The sequence below is a fragment of the Rhinopithecus bieti genome, unplaced genomic scaffold (assembly GCF_001698545.2).
Source record: "Rhinopithecus bieti isolate Rb0 unplaced genomic scaffold, ASM169854v2 scaffold_41853, whole genome shotgun sequence".
Classification (NCBI taxonomy): Eukaryota; Metazoa; Chordata; class Mammalia; order Primates; family Cercopithecidae; genus Rhinopithecus; species Rhinopithecus bieti.
The window spans coordinates 434,871-441,315 of record NW_016817744.1 but is presented as its reverse complement, the minus strand read 5'-3'; positions in this window follow the sequence as shown (position 1 = coordinate 441,315).

Here is a 6,445-nt window from a genome sequence, read left to right as displayed (position 1 = left end):
AAAAAAAAATCAAATCACTTTTGTAGATATGATTTTATACCTGGAAAACCCAAGAGAATGAACTGAAAAAGAAACACTAAAACAATAAGAGGTTAAATAAGGTAGTGTGGTAACCTTTATATATAAATCAATAGCTTTCATATACAAGTAACAACTATGTGCAAGATCTAACAGAAAAGATCTCATACAGTAGCAGCATAAAAAATAAAATACCTAGAAATACACTTGATAAAGTTTGTGCATAATCTATGTAAAGGAAAGTTTGGGGTACTGTTGAAAGGCAATAAAATACTGCTGAGCAAATTGAAAGCTACATTGTATTTTGGATAGGAATAGTCAAAGGTATGATTCTTTCTAAGCTATTTTATAAATTGGCAATCCAATAAAAGATTAATGACTGTTTTGAAATATTCATATTGATGCAAAAGAATATGTGGAAAAATGTAAATAGATAGTAAATTTTAAAAAAATAAACTTTGAAGGGGAACTAATGCTACCAGATATTAAACCTATTACAGAGCCTCAGAACCTAATGCAGTTTTCTACCAGTGCATAAATAGACAGATAGATTAGAGGAATAAATAGGAAGTTTAGAAACAGACTCCAAATAATAGTGGAAATTTTTTACACGATAAGGGTACAGTCTAAACCTAGTAGGAAAAAGATGATGTCGGAACAACTCATTTATTTTAAATTGCATGTTGTGAATCATCCTATAAACATAGTAAAAATTCTAAAATGCATCACAACAGCCCCACTTTCTGGAAAAGCTAATGAGATTAAAAATGCACTTTACAGTCTACTAAACCCACAGCTTCGGCAAAGACATAACTTATTTCCTGATCCAAAATGAAGTTACCGAATTCCATCTCTACCAATCAGAACAGAATTTGCATGTACTATATTCTTTTCACATTCTCCAGTGCATAGGTGTTATGGAGGGGGGGACGAATTAGACTTTTTACAAAGACTTTTAACCTCCAGGAGTCATTTATAAAAATTGCCTTGAAACAACGCACAGTGCTTCTGGAGAAAACAAGGCGGCATTCTTGAATGATTTCTATCATTCCAGTTTCACTCAGTGTAAAGGAAACTCTAGGATGATGGGATAGTTGACCTTTGTTGTGCTTTCTTCTGTGCTCTCAGGAAGAAGGCATCCAGGGCATTGGTAATCCACCAGCATGCAGGGTATGCGTGGAGGCAAGCTGTGTGTAGTGTTGATTGCTTTCATTAGTGCTCAGGAATTATCAGGGAAGTAGCGTGGCTTATGAACGCAGCTCCAGGTTTTTCATCTCCAGGTGTTCTTATTCTAGGCTTGTTGCTTTATTGCCTGGCTTGCCTAATTTCACTTTCACCCATTTTCTAGGTTACATTTGAATAAAATTTCTTCAGATCTTTCTGAGATATTGGGCAAGAGAGCTGTGTTGTGTATATTAACTAATTCAAGGTCTTAAAGTCATTTGATTCAGGATGCAGTATAAATGCAAAGCAGCATGCACCGCAAAGCAAAATGCTAATTATTGCAGGCAATGCAGATGCTGCTTTTAAAGGTACCAGATGTGTATCACTTCTCAGTATCATGGGCTGGCTCCTGGAAAAGAACACGAGGCAGGTGAATGGTATAAACTGAGTAAAACAAATCACTTGAGAGAATAAAAACATCCAAGCAAACAGAGCTACACTTATCTTCAGAAAAATTAGAACGCTGCTTTGCGGAAGACATCCAGGTCAAATGGGCAACAAAAAATATACTCAAATACCGAGGTCCCCAATTTTTTGGAACACTGATGAATTATACTTTTGTTTGTTTCCTTTATACATTGTTTTGTGGTTTAATAAAAGGTTGAAATGCCAATGAGTAGATTTGGACACAATTCAATCTAATGTGTGAGAATTTTTCAAGATTTTTTTTTTCCAGTGTAGGCTCGGGCTTTTAGAGCAAAGTTGGATATTTAGCTTCTACAAATGTATTATGTGCTCTGAATACCAGGCAAACACATAAGTGTTCGTGGAGAAATTGAATTGCTTTCAACTGACCACAAGGTTAGGTTGATCTTTTAATTAATTAATTTGTAGCACACACCCCAAAAGGATATTTCCAGGAGGGACACATTAATTCAGGATAACAGATTAGAAGGTGACATTTGAAACCACAAAGTAGAAATAGAGGTATATGCTAACTACAAGGACAAGTACAGTTGCTCTGAGTAGACATAAAAATTTCTCTGTGGCTGTGTCAAAGGAGAGAAGACCTAATAAGTTGCATAAAATTTGTTATCAGAATGGAGGGAGCATATCAATTATTCAAATGAGATCATTTTAGCATTTTATTCAGAATGCAATTTAAGGCATGAGATCTAATAAAGGGATATCCTAGCAATATAATGTACTGTATTTTTGATGACAGTTTTACAAAAAATGAAGAAGGGATTTGTAAAATAAATTTGGCTCAAATCTGAAAATTTTTAATGTCTTATAGAATATGTGAGATACAAAAGAATCTACCATTTCACAACTATTTAGTGCTAGACTCTTTTATTTGTGGCACACTTCTCTATGTGATATTCGTATCACAGGGACCCCAAAGTCTAATATGAATGTAAGAATAGACAAAAACAAATATTCAGGAAGATTCTGAAATCCATCCTATACAGAAATGGTTTATCATTTCAATTGAAAGGGAGTTTTATATTAGGAAAATGCCTCGCTTATTTTTTCCTGACAAGCTCCATTATCTACTTCTTTAATTCCATTTTGTCTAGCCTAATTTCATCTATAATATTTAGTACTTCAACTAACCCTTAAAAAATAGCAGGATACACGTGAAGAGCCCCTGTCAGTGAATTGGTAATTTCAGGGACAAAATGAAGCGCCCACATGCATAATCAGTGAAGGTGGCAAAAGAGATGAATCACCTCTGCAAACCTCTCCTGTGTCCTCCCTCTCTCTCAGTAGATAACCTTGCATCCCATTTCAGAAGTAGAAGCTGTTACTCAGAAATCATTTCTGCTTCTTGTGCTGCCCCTACTCAGTGCCTGCCTTCCACCCTTGCTCCTTCTCTTCTCTCATCTTGGCCAAAGCATCCCTCTCTTCTTGGAATCTCAACCCTTCTGCCTTCTCAGATCTCCCTTTGTAAATATGTTCCATTCTCTGCTCTTTTCCATTGTCTTTGTGCTCACATCTCGAGGAAAAGCAACAGTTACGGAAGAGATGACAAAGATGATGACAACTCTACTCTTCCACCCAATTTCTTCTTTCCCCTCCCTCACAAACCTCCTGACATTTACCGCCCGTTTCCACTTTTTCACCTCCCATACTCTCTTCAATTTGCTGCCACCTGGCTGTTTCCTTCATTCTGTCTATAAACAGCTCTTGGCAAAGTCACTAATAATGTCCTTGTTGCTATATCCTGTGGGCGCTCCAGACCTTTGTCTTCTGAATCTCAGCAGCAGTAGATGTGGGCTGCCTTCCTGACACCTTTTCCTCTTTGTTCTGTGAAACATTGTACTCTGACTTCCTGCTTCTCTGACTGCTTGTTCCCCGTTTCCTTTGTGGTCTTTTCTTCTTCCACCAATCTCTTACATTTTTGTAGAATTCTCCTCCCCGCTGGATTTTGTTTGTTTGCTCATAGCACACTCACCATAGAAGTTCTCTATATACTGCTATGTTTTAATTACTATCTCTCTTGAATTTTAGATTTTCATATCCAACTACCTACTGGATATCACCTGCTGGATAAACATTGGGCCCCCTACATAGAGCATGTCCAGGCCTGAACTTATGTCTTGCCTCTAACTTGCTCCTCTGTATGCCCTGTGGTACCCCTCCACCCCAAAATGCAGGAAGCATTCTCGACTTCCCGCTTTCTGTCAACCCCACCCCAGTCAGTCACTAACTTCTGTCGTTTTTGCCTCCTCAATATCTCTCAAATATCTACTATTCTGGATCAAGCAGTGATGATCTCTCACCTGGATTACTTCTAGCACCTCCTTGTCTCCCTGCCTGTGGCCTTTTATTTTATTTATTTTTTTGAGCTGGAGTCTCGCTCTGTCTCCCAGGCTGGAGTGAAGTGGCACGATCTCGGCCTGCCACCACGCCCAGCTAATTTTTGTATTTTTTAGTAGAGATTCGGTTTCATCATATCAGCCAGGCTGGTCTCGAACTCCTGACCTCGTGATCCGCCCACCTCAGCCTCCCAGAGGCATGAGCTACTGCGCCCGGCTGGCCTTGTTCTTTCTTAATTGGTTCTCCTCGTAGCCAGAGGGAGCTTGGTACAAAGCAAATCAAATTATGTCATTTCTTTCTTTTCTTTTTTTTTTCTCTTTTTTTGAGACAGAGTTTCACTCTATTGTCCAGGGTGGAGTGCAGTGGCACGATCACGGCACACTGTAACCTCCACCTTTTGCACTCAGTTGATCCTCCCATCTCAGTTTCCCAAGTAGCTGGGATACAGGCATGTGCCATTGTATTAATCAGGGTTCTCTAGAGGGACAGAAATAATGGAATATATATATATGGTGTATATATATGGAATATATATATATGGTGTATATATATGGAATATATATATATGGTGTATATATATGGAATATATATATATATGGTGTATATATATGGAATATATATATATGGTGTATATATATGGGAGTTTATTAAGTATTACCTCACACAATCACAAGGTTCTACAATAGGCCATCCGCAGGCTGAGGAGTGAGAGCCAATCTGAGTTCTACAATTGAAGAACTTGGAGTCCGATGTTTAGGGGCAGGAAATATCCAGCATGGGAGAAAGATGTAGGCGGGGAGGCTAGACCAGTCTCTCTCTTGACATTTTTCTGCTTGCTTATATTCTAGCTGTGTTGGCAGCTGATTAGATAGTGCCCACCCAGATTAAGGGTGGGTCTGCCTTTCCCAGCCCACTGACTCAAATGTTAATCTCCTTTGGCAACACCTTCACAGACACACCCAGGATCAATACTTTTATCCTTCAATCCAATCAAGTTGACACTCAGTATTAACCATCATAGCCACCATGCCTGTCTAATTTTTATATTTTTAGTAGAAACAGGGGGTTGAGCCCCGTTGCCCAGGCTGGTCTCGAACTCCTGGGCGCAAATGATCTGCCCATCTCGGCCACCCAATGTGCTGCGATTAAAGGCTTGAGCCCCTGCACCCAACCAAATAGTCATTTTTTATGCTTAAAAACCTTCAAAGGCTCATTCTCTCATGAAGTAGTTCCAACTCCTTGATAGGGCTCATCAGACCCTTCAAGATATTGTTCTCAATTTTTCTTTAGCCTCAACTTTTAGGTATGTATACTAGCCATAGGGAAGTTATTTCTCTTCCCCAACATGTGGGTACAAAGTTTGTAGTTAGGAGTCCAGACTTTGGCACTAGACTATATGGGTTCAAATTTCAGCTTTGTCACTTAATACCATCATGACCCCAGCCTTAATTGCTCCCTCTCAGTTTTCCCATCTATAAAATTGGAAGATAATAGAATTATTGTGAGGCTTAAATGAGTCAAAGAGTATAAAACATTCAGAGCAATGCTGGGGTATAACTGATATTCGGCAAACATCACTCACTATCAATATTGCCACCAGTCCTAGGCACTGAAAAGATTGTGGGACCTCACATTTGTGATTCAAAATAAAAACAATTCAAGATTGTAAAATACATTTCAGCCAATAAGTCAACCTAAGAAAGGTGTGATTTTTTTCAATGATTTTTACTTTGATCTGTTTTGAAAACACTAGATTGAAAAATAGAAATAGAGATTTTGTTACCTGTGCTTTGTGAATTGACCCTGTGTTCAATCTGGCTTTCTGTTCCAGAAAATACTTTTCCCTCTTTCCAGGACACTCTTCCAACTTCTCACTGACTCTTCTTGGCAAGTTCTTTTCCTCATTTAGGTCTCATGTTACAAGTTAGCTCTCAAAGGCTGTCCTAGACCTGGAATCTGAGCTGGTCCCTGATTACAAACTCTCTTCTCATTCTGTATTCCCCCAATATGGCACTTCCTGTTCTGTGTCATAATTTCCCCTTTAATTCCGTGTCATAATTTCCCCTTTACTGTATCTCGCATTATAATGCTATCATGACAAAGACAAGACCACCTCTATCTTGTCCATATTATTTTCCTTCTCTGCATAGCATATGCATGTGCTCAGTGAATCAGAGACTGACGAAGCATCAGGAACCTCACTTGCCTTTAGACATCATCTCACTAGTACAGAAATAATTCTGTGTAAGAGTATGTTTATCTTTTTTAAAGTAGTATTTGTTTTCTTTTTCTTTCTGACATGATGACTCCACCTTCAACACCATTCATAACCCAGAGAAATACTAAGTTGGTCTCTGCTGTTTTCAAATTCAAAAAACAAAAATGAGATAATGGGCCTTTTTTTTTTTTTTTTTTTTTTTTTTTTTTTTTTTTTTTTTTT